Raw genomic sequence first — 21,777 nt, 5'->3', positions numbered from 1 at the left:
TAGACTCAAGGAACAGGATGGAATAACTCCAATAAGCTCTCTTATTTGGAAAGGGGAAGGAGAGGAGGCATGGAGTGGATGGTGGTGAGTCCCACTCGGCAGTCGTGTTTAGAGTCCCTTGGTCTAAGAGGGGAAAATGTTCTTGATTATATATCTTGATTCATTTTCCTGCTCTTGTTCCTTGCTTATTGTGTTCTGTTGTTCCTTGCTCTGCCTTTTTCAATGTTTTTTCTTTTTCATTAACCTCCATTGCCTCATTTGAGGTAGATGTTGGGGAATAGGCCTTCCTTTGGAACTCAGGAGGCTTTTATCCTACTTCTTATCTGTAGATAATGGGAGCTCAGGGGTCATTTTAAGTTTTGAAGAGTCTCAGTCCAGGCTGATAGCCCTTTTGACAATATAAAGCTCTCCAAAACGTAGTTAGCTTATTATTTATTTGATTATAGTCAGCTCCATGAATGAACAGCAACATATAGTTCTTTTATAGAAAAACTTCCTAAATGTGCTATATTTATTTGCACACTTGCTCTTGTGTCTCTTTCTTAATTTAATTATAGGTCTTTTGAAAAAAATCCGATCAGGTTTTGGTGAGAGAGCCACAGCTTTAGCCTCTTCCTTAAATCATATTTTCATTTGAAAGGATTTTCTGGTTGCCATACCTTTATTTTTAAATGAGTATCTTAGTCCATTCAGGAATTTTAGCCCTGGGTTTAGTGGCTCTGCTTTTGTGGTTTTTACTTTAAGGTTGATTTGTAATAATTTTTTAAAATTTTTTCTTCTCATGTGCCCTCAGTTTTTTCTATTACTATTTGGATTTGAAAAGCAACTACCTCTTCCAACCATAAAAGTACTCAAATTATAGACTATGTTGCTCTGCATTCCTACGTGGATACCCACAATGCTTTTTTAAGCTCATTACAGTATTTTATATTTATCTTTATGCCAAATGCAACTAACATCAACAAATGTACATTCCCAATGCCCTGGTTCCTAGCACTAGTACACAAGGTTATTGCATTAGGATTCACCAGGGAGACCAAACCAATAGGGTTTCTCTCTCTAAGTATCTATATATAGTATCTATTATCTATCATCTATCTATCTATCTATCTATCTATCTATCTATCTATCTATCTATCTATCATCTATCAGCTAGAAAGGGAGTCTGGAGGCCTGAGAATCAAGAGAGCCAGTGATGTAAGTTCTAGTCCAAAACCAAGTCTGAAGTAGAAGACCTATGTCCCAGCTCTAATACAGTCAGGCCAAGGGAAAGAATTCTTTTTTATTCAGTCTTTTGTTCTATTCAGGGCCTCAACAGATTGGATGAGGCCTACCCACTTTAGGGAATGCAATCTGCTTCATTCAGTCTACCGATTCAAATGTGAATCTCATCCAGAAACACCCTCACAGACACACCCAGATAGCGTTTAACCAAATACCTGGCACTCTTTGGCCTCGTCAGGTTGCCACATACAATTAATCATCACAGTTATTTTCTGTTCGTCACGGTATCTCCAGTGAAAGTTCTTCAGATGTTTCCCATAGTCAATGTGGGTCACCATGATTCTAACTCCTGATAAATTTTCGTCGCCCACTGGCAGACCATTAAGCTGATGCCACGTCTTCTAGGTATTTGACGTGTCAGCTCCCCTCCCCATCCATGTGTTGATTTCTGTATCTTCAGGATAGCTTAGGTTATGCTATAGGAATAAGCAACTCTAGAATCTTGGTGGCTTATATTAACAAAGTTTATTTCTTGTTCACGTTAACTGTTTCTTGTGGATATTAGGAGCTCTACTCTGAGTCATCCTCACATCAAGACAAAAGCTGCTGCTGCCACCATCTAGGGGTCTGCTGCTTGCCCTGGCAGAGGGAAAAAGGACATACCACTCTGCTCACATACCGTTGGTCAAAATAAGTCACAGGGACACAGCTAATTTTGAAGGCCACAAGTCCTACCATGTGCCCAGAAGGAGAAGTACCAAAATGTCTGTGCGTAGCCCCTGTGGTCACCATACAAGTCCAGCTCACATACACAAAACCTCCATTTAACTTTTTAGTGTTTTTCTCTTCTATATGAATGGAGAGCCAAGGAGCACAAGACACATGACAAAAGCCTCCAATACAAAAAATGGAGACCAATGCAAACACAATTTAAAAAATGAACTAGGAGAAAAAAGAAAATGCAGGGAACAGAAGAAAACTTTAAAAGACCTCCAACTGATCTCAGAATAAAATGCTGGCATCCCTGAAAGAAGAACAAGGTGCTATGAAAAGGAACAATAAAAAAGAAAGGGATTGCCCTTAACAACTGAACATATGATAAAAGGAATTTTATTTTATTTTTTTATTTTTTTGATAAAAGGAATTTTAAAATTCAATGGAGGAGTTTGAAGATAAGGTTGACGAAGCAGAACAAAATATCTAGTATGTCAGACATAGAATAGAAAAGACGTGGATCAATCTGGAAAGCCCATCCTTTAATTAATGGGAATTACACAGAGAGAATTTATTTTTCAAAGAAATATTTCCTGGAATATCCCAGAACTGAAGGCAATGAGATTCCATATCGGAAGGACTAACCAATTGCCCAATACAACGAATACGAAAGCTCCTACCCCAAAGCTGTCGCCGTCAGTGTTCAAATCCTGTCGGTAAGGAGAATATCCTACAGACTTTCTGAGAAGAGAGCAGTTGCGGGTGACAGGAGGGCAGAATGTGTGGAAGGGGTCGGAGCGAGCCTTGGTCTCATCAACAGCAGCTTGGAAGCTAGAATATCTTCAGATGAAGACCTAGAGTTTGGAAGACTGTTGGATGGAGGTGATGGAAATTTCCAGAAGGCAGTGGATGAGGATTACAGCCATGCAGCGGGTTCTGGCAGCGAGTGGCCCCACTTGGAGCTGGGGATGGAGGCCTCCAGGGCTTGAGGGCTGGATGCCTCTGCAGAGTGGTGAGGAGGAGGCTGGGGCGGGCAGTTGCCCACTTGCGTCGTAGCCCCTTTGGTGTGATAAAGCGCTGTTTGTGTGTATTCCTTGGTTGAAGTAAAATCCGAGCTTTAAAAGTGCCTCGGTGTGGCAGTGGATTGCAAAAAAATGGATTTGAAAAAAGTGGATTTGAAAAAATCATGCGCTCAATTTCCGATTCTGATGACTAACTCACTTGGTGGCCTTGATCAAGTCATTCAAATTCTTCTGCAAGATGTTTCCCATTTCTTCCTTTACAAAGTAGAGCGATAGGCCCGGAAGGCTTCTTAGGTTCTTTCTGGCAAGACTCACAAGAGCGGTCAGTGCCACCGTCAGCCCTGCAGGACGGCCTCACATCCCCAGTGGGCCCCCAGAGCCGCCCTCTCCCGTGGGGGCTGATGTGTCCCTGTGTGCGCCCGACTCCGTTTCCTTCCAAGACTAGACCAAGGAAGTCTAGTCTAGTCCTAGGGCCCTAGGTCCTAGGTCCAAGGACCTGAAACCCGGGCCCCGGGCCAGCGTGGGTCACATGGGAGGGTGGCTGGTGCATTCGGTTTATTTAGATGCTTTTAGTTCTGTATCCTGGGGGCCCCTGGGGGGTCCCGCTGTGTCATGGGGCAGGCTAGGAGCTAATCTGGCAGCTCGTTAACACTCAATTAAAGCTCTTCTCTACAGTATGGCATTAACTTTTAAAAAATTTATACATGCAATTGAAGGAATTAAAGTGCGACTGTGGTTTTCAAAGCGGCTCATGTGAGGGAGGCTGTGAAATTGTTCTCATCTGCCCAGTATTCAGTTTTCAAATTTATATGTGCAATTGAGTTGGAAATTAAAGTGCAGTTTTAAGGTGGGTGTGAGTGTCTAATATGGTACTACATTAACCATTTTAAATTTATAAATGTAATTAAAATGGGATTACTTTGGAATTAAAGAATATAGGAAGGAGAGGAGGCATGCTCTTTCTTGGGAATACGCTGCTTTCTCCCCCTCCCATAATCTAAATTCTTGATGAGTATGTTGTCACCAAAGTCTTCATTCCCGTAGCATAGGGAGATAAGATTTCCACGCCAGAATGGTAAAGGATCCTCATCACAGGGGCCATCACCCTTCCTTGCCTTTCTTCCCCGTGTTGAGACCAGAGGCTCTGCTTCCTATAGGATTTTGGAGGGTGTATCATTGTGCAGTTGTCATTCTAAGGATATATATTTACCATATTGATGTTAGGGTGGAGATCTGGAGATTGCGTCTTCCAGTTCCTGGAGTTATGCACAAACTGGTTTCCTGGAACTAAGGGAGCAAGTGCTGTGGACACCACCCTGTGCAGGCACCAGGCCAGAAGCCTCTTGATTTCATCCCTAGGTTGAGCATGTTGCTTTTTCAGATGGGGCAGCCCACGTGCAGAAGGCACTTTCTGGCTCCGGGAGTTTGCAAGGATTGGGGCAGATGCTGGTGAGAAACATGGGCAGTTCCCATCCTCCCATGGATCCAAACAGTGTATTCCAGAAGATTAGAGAATTGCTCTGGTTTTTGTCTTTTCGGACTCCTATGACATTGTCAAAAATTTCTTAAATAATTTTTTCCCCTTCTGGTTTTTTTTTAATTTATTTTTTATTGGTGTTCAATTTACTAACATACAGAATAACCCCCAGTGCCCGTCACCCATTCACTCCCACCCCCCGCCCTCCTCCCCTTCTACCACCCCTAGTTCGTTTCCCAGAGTTAGCAGTCTTTACGTTCTGTCTCCCTTTCTGATATTTCCCACACATTTCTTCTCCCTTCCCTTATATTCCCTTTCACTATTATTTATATTCCCCAAATAAGGCTCTCATTCAAAATGGAAGGAGAGAGAAAGAGCTTCCAAGACAGGCAGGAACTGAAAGAATATGTGACCTCCAAACCAGCTCTGCAAGAAATTTTAAGGGGGACTCTTAAAATTCCCCTTTAAGAAGAAGTTCAGTGGAACATTCCACAAAAACAAGGACTGGATAGTTATCATGATGACACTAAATTCATATCTCTCAATAGTAACTCTGAATGTGAACGGGCTTAATGACCCCATCAAAAGGCGCAGGGTTTCAGATTGGATAAAAAAGCAGGACCCCTTCTGGTTTAGACTGGCTCCTTTAAGACCATTGGTTCTTCTAATCGTTTGGTTAGGGCGATTCTGAATTACCTAGAGAATGCTCACGGCTCTGGAAAATTCCAAGGTGAAGATGTACCCTGCTTGTTCTCTGAGGTGATGAGACAGGTGGTGCACGTCTGTGTGGGCTCAGCTCCAAATACTTCGTCTTCCCCGTCCATCACGCCTCCTTTAAGGCCGGGGCTGGTCTGTGTTCTCCTGTTGCCCCTTCCTCTTTCCTCATTGCCACTCAACTGGCAGCCCCTCTGTCTGCCCCAGAAGAGTGCTTAGTGCAGCAGGATGATGAGTAGCTTTGCTAGGCGGCTCCCCAAGGAATCCTGAATCCCCAGGCATGACTGGCTTTCTTAGGCCAGGCACAAGCTGCCCCGCCCTGGGGGGCCTTACCCTCTTCAAGGTGCTGAGCAAGGGGAGGGGGGATGGGTGCCGCCTCATTGTGTCTGTAATCTAAGCCTCTTTATCATTCATCCTTGTCATTTTCAGAAGTCTTTGAATCAGGACCCCTTTCTTCCTTTCTCCCCCTAATACATTTGCATGTTCACTGAGGCAAAAAATTACATGATTTCAAGATTGCACTGAGTCCTGTTTCAGACCCTGGGCCTACTTAGCCGGGCATCACTCCGCAATGAGGCTGGGACTCGCAATCCTTATTTAATATCCGTGTGCTCCATCGTGAGTGCCTGCTGCTTCTCAGCCCTGGTGTGTGCCTCTGTCCCATCCGGGATTGTCTGTATGGCTTATACGCTCCACCGAGGGCACGTGTGTCCAAGGAGAACCACAGGGTAACCACGCGGTGCGTCCTGGGACATGAATGACTGATGGAGCAAATGAGTGGACCTAGTCATTAAAAACAGTTCTGTTTTAAAAGTTCCGAAGCTAGTTTAGGCCTTCATCTTTGGTAAGAAGTTAGTCTTGCTATTAAAAACAGATTAAAACCAACAGGTAGAAATCAATGAGTGCTTTATCCTGTGTGGCACGTCAACAAAGATTTGTAGGAACCTCCACAAACATGTAGAAGACCATAGGCTGGGAATGGAAGACGTGAGGGTGAAGAGAAAAGATACAGGAGAAAACAATAATCCCCTTCCCAGTATTGAAAAGGAAAAAAGTGTTAGGATCGCTGGCTAAGAGAAAGACGGACAGTGCTGCCTCCCTACATGTGGGGCAGGGCGGATGGTGCTGACCCCGCGGGGCACTGCTGGGCCTGCTGCAGAGGGAGCAGGCTGGTGGTGTTTGGATGCATAATATTGGCTTTGGCTACTAGAGAGCACGGAGTCAAGTGCTCAGCTGACCTCTAGCCCCCGGTTTGGATCCATTTTGAACGTATTTCTGTAAACTAATTGCCACTGGACTCCGTTATATTCTCATCCCTCCTTTCTCTTCACCCCCAATTCCTCAATTATTTTGAAGTCCCTGCAAATCTGTGGTGACTTCAGGCACAAAGTAAAACAGTCAATGAATTAGGAATTATTATGGGGTTTACTCAGAGGATGAGAGAAGCCACTTATTATGAATCTTCCTAAATTAACCTAACTGAAGGGAAGGCCAGAATGAATTGTCCGATTTAGTGGACTTCATTTGTGAACATATTTACCAATTTTCAATTCATTTAGTGAGAATTGACTGCACACCTATTTAACATGTGACGTTGGTTCAGGGAGAGTCTTTCGGAGATACTGTGAATAACCACCTAGACAGAGTCCTTGTCTCCTCTGGACCTTACCTTTCAGGTGGAGGAGGTGAGGAAAAGGCACCTTCCAGATGTTGAGAAGCTGGAGATAGAAATTTGTGGGTGCTGAGTCTACGCTCCCTACCCCAATGCACGTGCAGTGCTGCAGAAATGAGCCCATGTGACGGATCAGGAGATCTTGACTTTGTAAATTGCTCCCAGAACCGCAGATGCCTCTCGAACAGCAAGAGAAGCTCTGAGTGTAGGCGAGTGGAGGGCAGCAGGCCCCAGCCGCTCGCTCATCCAGGGAGTATGGAGCTCCGTGCTCTCCGCAAGAGCATGTCGTTGCAAGCTGCCGGGCCCCGAGCTGCTCCCCTTCTGGGTGGCCATTTCTCTCCAGGAAGGTGAGATTTGAAGCTTAACCTGACTCTGCTGTGCATGTATGCTCTCTCCCTGCCAGTCCATACCATAGGCCACCAGGATCACTTTACAGGGCTACAGATAACCAAGACCTGAGTAAACAATGTAATTCAGAGTGATATGTGGTGTGAAGGAAAATGGAACGGGGTCGTGTGATAGAGGGCAATAGGGTGGTCAGAGATATGTTCTTGGAAGAGTGTTCCTGGTGGAAGAGATGGCCAGTGGCAAGGACTTGTGACACAACCTCCCCAGGGGGGCTTAAGGAACGGAGAAAGGGACTGGAGCAAGGAGGGCACGGGGAGCAAGGTTGTGGGTGAGCTTGACAAGGTTCTCAGGGGCCGGATCGTGAACAGTCCTGGAGGCCAGGGAAAGACTTATTCCAAGTACGATGAGAAGCCACTGGAAGGCTTTTAAGCAGAAGAATGGCATGATCTGATTGATGTTTGACAAGTTCTGGTCCTTTCCTGAGAAAGAATTAGAAGGGGAGGCGGAGTGGCAGGTAAGAGCAGACGCAGAGAGACCAGTTCAGGGGTCTCTCCACGGTCCGGGGCGAGATCTCAGTGGTGTGGGGGTGGTCAACATGTCGGCCACGTTGGGGCCCAGCTGTGCTGGGATGTCTTCCCACATCGCCGTTCCTGGTTACACTTACTGGGTCTCTATGCCTTCGTTTTATTTTTTATATTATTTAATTTAATTTAATTTATTTTATTTTATTTTATTTTAATTAACTAATTAATTAATTAATTAATTTTTTTAATTAATTAATTTTTTTGATTTATTTTTTATTGGTGTTCAATTTGCCAACATAGAATAACACCCATTGCTCATCCCATCAAGTGCCCCCCTCAGTGCCGGTCACCCAGTCACCCCCACCCCCCGCCCACCTCCCCTTCAATCCCCCCTAGTTTGTTTCCCAGAGTTAGGAGTCTCTCATGTTCTGTCTCCCTCCTTTCCCCTTTATTCCCTTTCACTATTTTTTATATTCCCCAAATGAATGAGACCATATAATGTTTGTCCTTCTCCGATTGACTTATTTCACTCAGCATAATACCCTCCAGGTCCATCCACGTCGAAGCAAATGGTGGGTATTTGTCGTTTCTAATGGCTGAGGAATATCCCACTGTATACAGAGACCACAGCTTCTTTATCCATCATCTTTCGATGGACACCGAAGCTCCTTCCACAGTTTGGCTATTGTGGACATTGCTGCTAGAAACATCGGGGTGCAGGTGTCCCGGCGTTTCATTGCATCTGTATCTTTGGGGTAAATCCCCAGCAGTGCAGTTGCTGGGTCGTAGGGCAGGTCTATTTTTAACTCTTTGAGGAACCTCCACACAGTTATGCCTTCGTTCTATACTGCGTCTCTTGGAGCCCACGCCCTCTGCTTTCACAGGTAGTGTAGTGGATTTGCGGATTTGCATCCTGTAAGTTTTTCCTGAGCCAGATCATTGAATCAGCTTAGGAGTCTAGGGCAGATGATCATGCGTACAGCTGGCAATGCCTGCTTAAGTTCGAGGTCCAGGGAAAAGGCGCAGTCGGCGTGGGAATAAATGTGCATCCCGGAGACACTCAGACCTTCTGGGAAAGTCTTTTTACTCACTCAGCCTCAATTTCCATATCTGTAAAATGACCCGTTGGATCTAAAATGCCCTTTCCAGCTCGCATGTGAAGAAGGAGCCCTGCTTCTGGCCTTGAACACACAGTATCTAATGATTCCACTTGACCCACAGAATTAGGACATTACTGGTGAGGATGTGAGGGCCTGTTGCTTAGTATTTAAACTGGCTTTGCTCTCCCACAGTAGTACAATTCTTTCCCCTCTTATTTGTACCATTTATTTGCACCGAATGCCTCTCTCCACCAATTTTTTTTTCACAGATCAATGTAAAGATAGGCTCAGTCTAGATAAATAATCAGTAATAGCACATGAGCGAGGCTTCGCCCTGACATTGTAGGAAATAACTGGCTGCCAAATGGAAGCCAAATCTCTGATGAGGCTGGAATCCAAACCTGTGACAGATTCATTGCCTTGTCTCTCCTTGGCTGAAGCAACTTGCGGGCAGTGTCCTTATTTCTGTATCTGGTACCATGTCCAGCTTACCTGCAGGCACTTAGCACCTGTTTATCATTATCATGGAGACTGACAAATAATGGAATCCCTCCTGCCACCCAACATGTGGAAAGGTAATTGCTGCTTGGGCTGGTATCAATCCAAGCCGCACCGCTGCAGCTGAGACAAGAACCCGGCCTTATCTTGAAGCCATACAGCTCCCGGAAGCTGCAGGCCGATGTCATTTGCTGGCGCTCTTGAACTCAGCAGCGGTTTTCAGCAAACACATCAAACTCTTAATGGGGTTTGTGAAGGTAAATCTCCTGTTTGAAATGAGAAGGAAGGAAATAAAGTTATTTTTAAAATTTTACTTAAATTCAATTGGCCGGCATGTAGTGTGACACCCAGTGCTCATCTCATAAACAGTTATTATTCTATTTCTCTTCTTTAAGGGAAATTCCTTTTAATTTTGGGGGAGGGGAAATTTGAATACAATGGGAGTGGGCACAGTGATTCCTCAAAGCAAATGGCAGTCGTGTTGGACAATCAGCCTCATGGAGCCACTATCCTGCCGGGGAGCTGTGTGGATAAAATATTAAGTGCCAGGGTAGCAGCAATGTGGTTGCACAGACATAATTAGATGAGTAGTTAAAGGTCTGGCATTCTTTAGGGAAACAAATGATTGATCAACCCTGCAAAAATAAATAACCTGGCTCTTCAGATCTATGTAGCAACTTTAAATATTTAATAAATCCATATGTGTGTGAGGGCTTGTCCTCACCCTGCTCCTGGTTGGCTGTGATTTTTGGATGAATTTATCAAACATGCTGTTTTAGGGACTTCTGATCTAGGCCATGGATACAGGAAGTGCCATTTAAAATTCTTGCCCCATCTCTTTCTTGGCACAGTGCTCATTGGAGGCTGTGATAACAGGCAGCCGTTGGGGAGGCTGTGTTTTGGAGGATGGTGTTGGGGATGGGGGCCATCTGGGACATTGGCATACCTCACAGGCATCAATCATAACGTGTATCTGCAGCTGGGAAGCAGTGCACTGAACCCAAAACATGACACAACTCAGAAAAGTAGCTGGTTCTTTGCTGACAGCTATTTGTGGCTGTGAGGGTTTCCAGCCTGGAAAGTCTGGGATGGAAAAGATGGCAGGGCCGGGTCCCTGAATCAGCCTTTGGGGTTCACATCACGCCCCATGGGAGATGGTGGTCCCATTAGAAGGTGCCACTCAGTCTTTAATGCTACAGGTCCCTCCCTGATGCGAGAGAGCAGAGACATGGCTTTGCCTCATGTAAGAGGACACGCAGTTGCCTCTGCTCTCAGGGAGCGCTGGAGATGGGCAGGACATCCGCCAGATTTGCAGAAGCTTTGGTAGTTGTAGTCAGTTTTCTAGAGGAGAGAACATGGTGGAAGCTGCAAATGTGGGTGTACCTACAGGGCTGCCATTGCTAGAAGCCTGTTTCTAGTCACCTGGTGGCTGTGGGTGAGTAAACACTGTTAGGTGCCACCTGTTGACTGGGTGACTGATGGAGGGACACGTGGCATCACACGGCACAGCTCTTTTACTTAGGGAGTGTCAGAAAGTTTTAGTTTTCTCTGGACACAGTACTGGGTTTTCTGGAATCCAGGATCCTAAGGGCTGCTGACAGAGACTTCCAGGGAGGTATTGGGTTTGGGTTCACTGAAGGGACAAGATGCAGAGGCATTGAGACTTTGTATGCCCCATTGTCTAAGTAATTAGACTTTTTTCTGCCCCATTGTCCAAGTGATTAGACAATGGTGCTTAAGAATGAATGATTTCGGGATCCCTGGGTGGCGCAGCGGTTTGGCCCCTGCCTTTGGCCCAGGGCGCGATCCTGGAGACCCGGGATCGAATCCCACATCGGACTCCCGGTGCATGGAGCCTGCTTCTCCCTCGGTCTATGTCTCTGCCTCTCTCTCTCTCTCTCTCTCTCTGTGACTATCATAAATAAATAAAAATTGAAAAAAAATATTAAAAAAAAAGAATGAATGATTTCATTTACTAAGGTTAGTACATATTTACTAAGTATTTATCACATGTCCGGTCAAATGCTGAAGACATGGGGATAAGGCTTAAAAGATGTGATGCTGGCCCCAAAGGCAGAAGGTCTTTACCAGAACTGTGATCTCACGAGCGGCATGATACCCGTGGGTCTTACTTGCTAGTTTTTACAAGAATATTCTTTGGTAGAGTGAAATGTAGAACACTTATTTAGGGGGAACCTCCATGGTTGTCCCCAGATCTTTAGGGCAAGCGGGGAAAACAGGTAAAGCCAAGGTTATTAGGAAATTAAAAAGTTAGTAATTAAACGTAAGAACTAGCAGAAGAAACAGGCTTTGGTGGTCGAGTCCAGATTACTGCCTTTGTATGTGTGCATCTGGGATGAGGCTCAGCAAGTCCAAACCAGCATGTGCTACAGAGAGCAGATGGAGAGGTGGGTCTTTCTTCTCGGGTCTTGCTCAACCCTGACAATGCAACAGATGGCCCCTCACCGCCAAATGAGGCCAAGTTGGGGTGCACAATAGGCCTATCCCACTCATCCGTGTGCCCTGGGTTTCCCAGTGCCCCAGACAGGAGGGGGATGCCAGCTGTGGGGGGATGAGGTTTTCTGGAGCTGAGCTTCACTTTGGATGGAGGAAAGGCTGGAGTGAGGGTCATGGAGGAAGGGGAGGCGGTAGGGAGGCTCCGATGGCTCGCTTTCCTGGAGTGACAGCTGGCAGGCAGCTGTGGAGAGATAGTGTGTGTGTTAACAGCCACAGTGACTGGGTGTTTATTGAATTGCTGTGGATTTTCTAAAAGCAAAGCAAGCATACTAAATTGCTGCAAATTACCAAGGGCTTTCCTAATGTTCGATAAAAATACTGTGAACATTTAAGGACACGGGCTCGGCAAATGGTTCTGAATGTGGTTGTAGGGAAGCTCTTGCTTCGAGAACAAATACGCTGGCTCTTCAATACAAATAAATGGAGCAAGTTGAATGATGATCACACCAGAGGCTGGACATTACAAATTCAAGTTGGCATCCCTTTCCGTTTTCAGTATTTGCTTCCATTCATTTCAAGCTGTGTTTTCCTGCCCGGCCTCTGCCCGCCTTGCCCACGGAGAGATGATTATTTTGTTGCACCACCTCACGAGACGCGTTGCACCTCAAATCTGGTTGCGTTGGCTTATCCTCTGGTGCAGAGATGAAAAGAAGTGCAGGAGGATGGGCTAATTTTTTAATTGTCTTTCTTAATGATCCCCAGTTTTTGTCATTTTTTTCAGTATCCCCAAGGCTACCCATCACTTCCAAGAGCAGGAATATCTTGAGGAGGACAAGACCAGGGGTTTAGACTAGGACACATTTCCTGCTTGGCAGTCAGATATCTCCACATTGCATATCTGGTTTCCTCAGATTCAATGTAATTTCTTTCTGTCCCCGGGGCTTTGCAGTTTTGCTCATTTTCCACCCTAAGGTCATGTTCTTTGGACAGAAATAAAACATAATTTTTTTGCCCTAAGGAAAAAAAAACCCACTAGATTCAGAGGTTTGTGGCTTCCAGCCTTGTGCTCAGAAGTATAGGAGAGCTGGGCCTCCGAATTAAATTACACCCCAGTTTAAAAATCAAAGGAATAACTGTTTAGGGGCCAAATGCACTTTGGGTTAAATCAGTTCAAAGCATCAGAAAAATCGTTAGAAATATTTGAAGAGCACAGCAGGTGGCTAGGTTTGCATTTCTTAACCTGTGTCATTTGATGTTTTGCTTTCACAGAGAGGGTATAAGGAATTTCATTGCCTTCCAGCAGTTAAATTGCATCCAGGAATCCTACACTAGCCTTGGTGGTTTGCAATGAAATTTCAAGGCTTGGATGCTCTGCTTCCTGTTTAATAGTAGTTATTGTGATGAGTTTGGAACTCTTTTGCTCATGAAAGGATCACATTGAAAACCAAAAAGACTAATATGCTTTCCAACAGCAGCAAAGGTCACTTTAGTGGTATGCTCAGGTGTGGGTGCCAGAGGTATTGCGGTTTCAATACAGTCTAGGAAATTAGGAAAGAAAGCCCCGTACTTTTGGGTTAGAATGGATGCTTCCCGAGTCAACACACTAAGTGGGCAAGAAGCAGTGGAGAATACACCTGGGCCAGAGAGGGATAGGACTAGCGAAGGGACAGGGTGAGAGAGAAAGAGGAAGCCAGAGCCATGGCACATCCACCTGGCCACGGCTGAACGGGCATTAGGGGGAAGACAAATAGAAGACAACCCGAAGTGGGATAGGAACCACAGATGGTTTCCCTCAAGAACAACTGCGCAGAAATCACAGGAAGAGAAATAACCCCTGTTGCAAGCAGGTGGGCTTTAGTAGCAGCCTTACAAATGGTTGCTCTCGGACCCATCTGATGATCTGTGAGCCCTTAGGCAGGACTTACTCTCTCCTGATGGGATAAAGGCCTGATCAGCTGTCTAGGAGAAGCACAATCTGCAGGAGGGCCTTCTTGAGGCATGGCTTCTCTGTGTCAAGGAGGAACTCTGGGGACGAAACGAAACTTTCCTAGGACGCGATCCCATTCCAGGAGTAGGAATCTTATGCCCCGGGTGGTTATGTTTGTAAAGGTAATGGGAGAATCAAACTTACATGTGACAGCCATCTGTCTGAGTGCCACCCTTCTCATCCATAAGTTAGAGTGTCGGGGTTCCTGACTCCATCTCTCATGCTACATGTCAAATCCTTTGGGGGGAAAATCAAGGGAAGACGATTGTGCAATGTCCTATGCATAAAGCTCAAAGACGTGTAGGGTTTTGAAAAACTTGTCCATCAATCCATCTGCTCATCCATCCAATCATCCATCCATCCACTCCTCCATCTGTCCACTCACACATCCACTCACCCGTCTACCATCCATCCATCCATCCATCCATCCATCCATCCATCCATCCATCCCTTGATTCTTTGGCACTTTAATTATTCATTCATTGATTCGGTGAATAACACTGAGCACTACAGTAAAGCCAAACTCATGATACTCTAAGCTCTGTGGGGACAAGGACTATCTCTTCTCTATCTGGACACTGCATCTGGCCCCAGTGCTTGACAAATCATCAATGCCAACTCATCAATAATAGCCAAATGAATGAGAGAAGTAACTACATACCCGGTTAACAAGAAAACAGGGTGGGGAGTGGTTCTGCTTCACTCTAGTTCATTTCCCTAATTTCTTGGCAGTTGTACATACTTTAATGCTAAGTAAATACTTGTTAAAGGAAAGAAGGAGTCTCTGTTGGCTGCAGTTGTTTGTATTCATGAGTCTTGGCCGTATGCTTCAGTATCACGTCCTTCGGCAGTGTGGTTTAGTGAAGAGGGCATAACGGGTCTGGAGTTGGGGGCCCTGGATTTGCCTCCTCGCTCTGTTTCTAGCGAGCTATGCCACCTTGGATAAGTCATGTAGTCTTTCTGGACTCTCTCTTCTCATCTGCAAAGTGAGAAGTCTCTTTTGGCTCCTTCCAGCTTTAAAGGACATGATTAGCACATGAGAAATAAAGAAATAAAGATGAAGGCAGAGGGTATGTCCCTAAACGTGTTAGCTGTTATTATTTTAAAGGCAGGGGCTTGTCTTCATTACAGTATTAAGGAAAGGGCTGTATATCCTTTAAACATTCAGTAAATGCTTCTGAGTTACGATAATAAAATAATTGGGAAGCGTTCACTTCGACACGCTCATGGGCTCACTATGGGCCAGGCGCCGTTACCTAGGCTTTACAACAATCAGTAAATTTAATGTTCATAACAACTAAATGACGTAGGTACCCACATTGGCCCCGCTTTTACGTAGCCGAAAACTGGGACCCAGAGGAGTGAAATCAGCTCCCTGCTGTTACCCAGCCAGTAAGGGGCAGAGCCTGCGTTAGGAGCCCGGTGTTCGGGCGCTAAAGCCTGTGATGTTAACCACCTTGCTACGCTGTGCTGTGCTTGACAACCACGTTATATCCTGTGATGGCTAAAACAGAATATGAACCTCAGTCCCTACCGTGAGGTTCTCACGGTCTAATTGGGCACATGAAATATTTAGAGAATGAGAGAGTGGGCGATAAAGCCGCAATGGGAGGTATAGATCATTGGAGAACAGGAAAGCATATAATAGGTACCTTACTTTTATATAACACTTTATGCCTTTCTGAGTGTTTTTACATCCATCATCTCATTTGCTCCCCATAATAGCTATCATTATTTATTGAGAGCTCACTATGTGCCAGGCACTGGGCTAAGTGCTTCACTTATATTATCTTAACCAAGCCTCACAGCAGACCTATTATACAGGGACCACTTCTATTTTAGTGTTAAAAACCTGATTTGATTCTTTTATGTAAACAGAAAGTGGAGGAGTGAGGACTGGCTTCAAACACAGCTGGTTCCAGGGCCCCAAACAGTGTCACTGGGACCTGCTCTGTTGGCCTTTCTCTTCTCTCTCATCCTTCCTCTGTCCCTCTCTTTTCCTATTGTGGCTCTGGGTTCCTCTGTGTTGGCTTCAATCTCAGAGGAGTTCTTTCCTTGGAGCGGCCCCAGATATCCTTATTGCAAACGATCCCGGCAGAGAGAGGAACTCTCTTCCTCAACATTGCCAACAAGTATCTTGGAATGGAGCTCCATGTATGTGGCCTGTCTCCGGATGGGTCACTGTGGCCAGAGGGATGGAATATATTGATTGGTCAGACCTGGGTCGTGAGACAAGCCCTGCACCCCCTGGAAGGAATTGGCCCATCAGACCCCAAAGGAAAACAAAGATGATGTTTCTAGAATAAGGGAGGATGAATGCTAGGCAGCCACAAAAATAAAAAGAAAAAACATATGATGATTCTTTCCCCCATTTTATGAATGGTTCTTGGAGGTTGAGTGCTTTGATGAGGACCTCGTATGTAGAGAGCAACAGAGCAGGAGTGTGTGATGCGTATTTGGTTCCTCTCATCCATTTTACACATGTGAAGAGTGAGGCACAAAGTGGGTGAATGAATGCCTTCTTGATGTATCTAGATAGAGGGAGATGTTCTGAGATTGAGGGTGGTGCTTTTTGCAGAGCAGCAGCTGACAAAGACAGCCCTGATGTAGACATCTGCACTGTGTTAGGGAGGCTAGCCTCAGTAAAAAAAAAAAAAAAAAAGAAGAAGAAGAAAAAAAGAAAAAATCTGGATAATTGGTGTTGCATTCTGTATCAAAATCTGTAACTTAGGCTTTTGGGGCACCTGGCTGGCTCAGTCAATAGAGCATGTGACTCTTGATCTTGGGTCGTGAGTTTGAGCCCCTTGCTGGGTGTGGAGATGACTTAAAAATAAACAAAAATTAAAAAAAATCTGTAACTTAGGCTTTTGAACCACAGCTTATGGTTGCAAACCTGCACAGTCCCTAAATTTGGAGTAGAGACATGAGTGGTTCCCTTTGGGTGGCTTCCTTCATAAGCTGGTTTTCAAAACATCATGCCGGGGGTGGCACCAGGCCCAGAGAAGTGGGGACTCTGGCTGTGCATTCGAGGCAGCAGACTTGCTAGTGGACCTCCACCAGCACCACTGCACACCAACACCCGGGGTGCTCGCGCTCGGGGGCTGAGCACAGCAGCCTTGCTTTGTGTCTGGTCCTTGGGAGTGTCCCTGACGAGTGTTCAAGGATGATCTACCTCTGTGAGAGATGTGCAGGCAGCCTCGTACGTGGGAACACACGGATGAGAGAGTCGGGAGCCCCAAGTCTACGCCTGGATCCTGTCCTCACCAGCTGTGTGGCCGTGGGGGTCGGTGTTGGCCCCTCTGCAGCCATTTCCCCATCTGTGAGATGGGACCTGTGGGGCAGGTCTCCTTAGTTGGGAGACAGGTGTCCCTAGACCCAGGTCAGACCACAGCCATGGCAAAGGGTCCCCTGCTAAGGAGGGAAGGGACAAGGCCGCAGTTCCAAGCAGTCAGAGAGCTGGCCCCGGGTCGCCTTGCACAGCCGCTCTGCCTCCGGGTGGCCGTGTTCCCGGCTCCTCCGGCCACGGCTACAAGGACGCGCACTCCCAGGTCTGTGCCTTCACGTTGCCCGCCCTTTCCCCCAAGGCCAACGAACGCCCCTTGCCTTCCCGCCCCCCCCCCCCAGACCCAGATTCCAACCGCAGGGGGCAGAGCGGGGATCCTGGTGCCACCGACCCGGGTTCAAGTCTCCACGCCGTAGCTGTGGGCGCAAGGGCAAACCCCCGTGCATCCTAAGCCTTGGTGCTCTGATCGGTTCGTATAAGGAATAAATCAGCTCACACTGGTGTCGGTAGCTCTGCTCCTCATGTGCCGACCGAGCAGCTCAGGTGCTGGCCTCAGTGTGGACGTGCGGCAGCGAGAGTACGGACCCCGGGTGAGGACCAGGGCCTCATCCCCACGTCCTGCTGGTGGTCCCGAGGCAGGCGCTTTAGCTCCCTCGTTTGTCAAAGGAGGATGATAACCGGGCAGAAGCAGGGGTGGATGGCATGCAAGCTCCACCGTATATGAAAATGCTGTATGAGGTGCAGAGAATTGTGTGACTGGCAGGGCTTTTTTTTTTTTTTCTTTTAATTGCGGTGAGATACACATAACATGAACTTTAACCATATTAAACTCTGCAGCATTAAGTACATTTATAATGTTGCACAACCATCGGCACATCTAGTTCCAGAACGTTTCCATCTCTCCACTCTGAACCCCTACCTGTTAGCAGTCACTTCCCATTCCCTGCTCCCCGAGTGCCTGGCAACCCATCATCTACCTTCTGTATCGATGAATTTGCCTATAATTCCGTATAATTAAAACCATACAGTATGCGGCCTTGTAGGTCTGGCTTCTTTCCCTCAGCACAATGTTATCAGGGGTTTATCCACCGAAGCATCAGTGCTTCAATCCCTTTCGTGACTGAATAATATTTTACTTTGTGGCTGTACAACATTTTCCTTATAAAAGCGACAGTTTTAATTTGAAATCTCATCCAGAGAACTATTAGCCACCATGGGGCAGGGGTAATTTGAGATGAGGGGATAAGGATGCCTCATTTGGAGAAAAGGAGCCCTGGGGGGAGTCATGGGACCGGCTCTGAAACCTCTCAGAGGCTCTCATCGAGGAGCTGGACCTAGTCTCCGTGCTTTCCACCTGGAAGACCAGGGCCAATGGGACACACTTCCGCACCCATTTCTGATGTGCTTGAGCACCTCCCATGGGCCGGCCCTGTGGATGGGGGAATGTTTGGGGGCTTTGGAGCCTTGGGAACTGCGATCTGATAGGGAAAAGCACATGGCACGGAGAAGCTGTCAGGCCAGAGCTGAGAGAGCTGGTGTGAGGCCCTGGGCGAGAGCTGAGGCAGGTGCGGAAGGGAGGCTGCAATCGAGGTGGGGAGGGCAGGGGCTTAGGACCTGGGCCGGGAACAAAACTGGGGGGCTGGTGGTAGGGGCTCGACAGCTCATGGAATGTCTCCACCCTGGCTGTCACCATTCTAGTTCGTTTTTCGGATCAGCTCTGTGGCTTGCTTGCAAGTCCCCTGGCCCAGTTCTTGTCCTGACTGCCCCCACCGCACTCTGACCCCTTCCTCCTCCTCTGACCTGCCAACTCTCAGATCAGATTTTTGCTTTTCGACGTTGTTCCTCCCGGAAAACCTGTCCTGATCTGCATCTTCATTGCCCACAAAAATATCTCTCCTATTTGTCCCCAGAGGTCCCTGCCCTTGGCTGATGCAGCACTAGACCGTGGGCGCCTGTCTGTGGGCGTGTCTCTGCAGGACTGTCCGCTCTGCAAGGGTGGGAATCAGCACGTCCCGCTCACCGTGGCATCTGTGGCGTTGCAGACCAGCGTCTGGCACGCGGTAGGTGACGTGCCCGTATTTGCTGAGTGAGTGAACGAATGAATGGATGGGGCTGGTGCCGGTAACAGTCAGCGTGAGGCAGGCTCGAGCTGATTTTTCTGGTGAATAGCAATCACGGAGTAAAACACTCTGTGCAGAAGTGAGGTCTCCTCCCACAGCAGAAGAGTTCCATCCGGGGTCTGGATGGCCACGTCCTGTGGTATCATAGGTGGATTTGAGCCAGTTAGGGGAATGGGCCAGATGGCCCCCCCAAGCCCCGTCCAGCTCGAATCCCCTGACGAGCTTGCGGAGCTGCTCCTCGCCCCCTGTCTGGGCCATCTCTCACGCCAGCGGAAACCCCACAGCAGCCCAGGGGCAGCACAGACGCCGACCAGGATTCTTCCACTGGGCGGCTGTGCTCTTCATAGCATCCAATTTAGTAATGCGCTGCCTATACGGTCTTTTCATTGACCTCCCTCTGGGGTGGAGCCTGGAGTGGAGGCCAGGAGACCACAGGGAAGGGAAACAAGGGGCATCTGACTTACGTGGCCCTGTCCTGGGCCAGGAGAAGGCACAAGCTGTGAGTAGCACAGACAACATGGGCCTTTGGGGGGCGGACGGGGAAGGTTGTGGCCGGATGGTGACCTGCACAGAGTCCCGTGTTGCCCTCTTGGTGGAAGCTGTGCAAGTTCACAACCAAATATTTTCTCCACCAACTTTCACAAAACCCTTCACCCTTGTTTCTCCTCAAGGCAGCAAGCGACCCTGTCGGCATACGGCTCCACACCCAACTGGCTCAAAGTGCCTTTGCATCAAAAGACGATTATCCTTTCAATTCTCTTGATGTAGATGGGGACCTTATCCGAATATCCCTTTTGTGGAAGGAGAAACTGAGGCACTGGAAAGTCCCGTAGCTTGCCTGGGAACTGACTCGGTTCTGGGGTGCAAGTTCCCCCAGCACCTGTGGCCGTAGCTGGAGGACAAAGAGAGATCAGAAGCTCTGTAGAAGTTGGGGTGTGGCCCAGTGACAGGCCGGGGACCTGGGGGAGACGGCGGGACAGTCTCAGAGGTCACTACAGGCATTGCTCCTTTTATTGCACTTGGTTTTATTGAGCTTTGCTGATCGTGTGTTTATTACAGTGAAGGTTTGTGGCCACCCTGCGTCAGGCTAGTCTATCGGAGCCGTTTTGCCCGCGGTATTTGATTCCTTTGTATCCGCGCCACATTCTGGTGACTCCTGCGACCTTTCAGACTTTTGACTATTATCACATTTTTTATGGTGGCCCGGGACCAGTGACGGCGACTCGCGAAAAGCTCGGATGACGGTGAGCGTTTTTAGTCATAAGGGACCTTGTAATTAAGGCTGGCGCACTGGGTCTCTGGACGGAAGGCTGGTGCCCGAGCCACGGGGCTGCGTGACTCTCCTGCGCCCGGAGCCGCGCCATCCACTGGGCTTGTGCCGTGGTGTCTGCGCCGGGCCGGGGACTGGGCCTGGGTCTCTCTCAGCTATGCCCACCCTCCTCGATTTCCCGCCAGCTGCCCGGAGACCATTTGGTTTTGCTTTTCAGGAATATTTTTACTTCGCTTTCCTTCTGCAGAGTTCCCTGCCTCACGGGGCCTGTTCTGTCCGTGACCCTTTATTCTGGGAACGCGGCGTGTTCTGCGGGCCCTTTTCTTCTCTGTCCGCTCCCTGTGCAGTGCACGCAGGGGCACCCGTCCTCAGAGGAGCTGCCCCCACCGACACGTGTGCACATGCATGCACATGCACACGCAGTCTCCCTTCGGCCACTTTCTTTCCCCCCCAGTCTGCACTTTGGACAATGACAACTTGAGAAATGTCGTTAAAGGGAGAATGTGCACAGGGACAAGCCCGTGACGCTGGGCGCAGGGGGATGTGGCAATGCCACCCAGCGGCAGGGGGGCTGGCCAGCGAGGACGGGGCGCCCAGGGCAGGGCTGGAGCAGGAGCTGCGGCGAGCTGGGAGGGGGGGACGTCGTGGGGCCTCCCATGCAGCCTGGTCTCTGGCGGGGGGCAGCACTCCATCCTCATTGGCGTGTCCATCACCTGCTTGGGGAAGACCTGGCTGGTCGGTGGGGGTCTCTGGCACACGGTCGCTGGCCCGGGTACCTGTCTCGGGCAGGGATCGCAGGGACCTGGGGCGGCCCTGGTCTCGCCCGCGTCACCCCTCTCCCCGCTGCCAGCGCCAAACCCCGTTGCTTTCCTTCTTTCCGGGGCTAGTTTCTAAGGCCCAGCAGTGAGACCCTGGGGAGGAGAGGGTGCCTTGTCCGTTAGGAAATGGGGTGCAATGGTGGAGGCCTTGGGTTAGGCGGGTGAAGGGTAGGGTCCATTGCTTTTAACAGCTTTGTCCTGTGAGCAGGTCTGGGGGCTCAGGGCTCCCCTCTTTCCAGGACAAATGCATCCATCTGGGGTGCTTAGCAGGGGGCTCCCCACATCACTCAGCTCATTAGAAGAGAGCCTTGCCTCGGAGTGGCACAGGTAATGAGGCATCGCAGGGTGCCTGCCGCTCTAATAAGACGGGCCGAGCCGAGGGGAGAATTACCTGGGAGGATTAGTTCACTCGGCAGCAGGATGCTCGGAGTCACCTCCTGCACCCCGTGCGGGGAATCTTAAACGCCTTCGCCTCTCGGGAGGGGCGCTGGCTGGGGAGGAGGGCGCCGGGCTGGACTGAGCTAGGAAAGACAGGCAGGCTGCAGAGCA

The 21,777-nt window shown here is 48.2% G+C and overlaps 1 long non-coding RNA gene across 1 annotated transcript in view; it reads left to right on the top strand.

The window, feature by feature from the left end:
- The window catches only part of LOC144306110 (uncharacterized), a 112,296-nt gene extending 93,216 nt beyond the window's left edge, over nt 1–19,080 (top strand). Inside the window, exon 2 of the long non-coding RNA XR_013373134.1 lies at nt 18,931–19,080. This is a non-coding gene — a long non-coding RNA (uncharacterized LOC144306110). The remainder of the gene's footprint in view (nt 1–18,930) is intronic.
- The last annotated feature ends 2,697 nt before the right edge of the window (nt 19,081–21,777 follow it).

Source organism: Canis aureus, chromosome 3 (assembly GCF_053574225.1).
Source record: "Canis aureus isolate CA01 chromosome 3, VMU_Caureus_v.1.0, whole genome shotgun sequence".
In the NCBI taxonomy this organism is placed as follows: Eukaryota; Metazoa; Chordata; class Mammalia; order Carnivora; family Canidae; genus Canis; species Canis aureus.
Note: the sequence above shows the minus strand (reverse complement) of the source record. Positions and strands in the feature narration are given on the sequence as shown.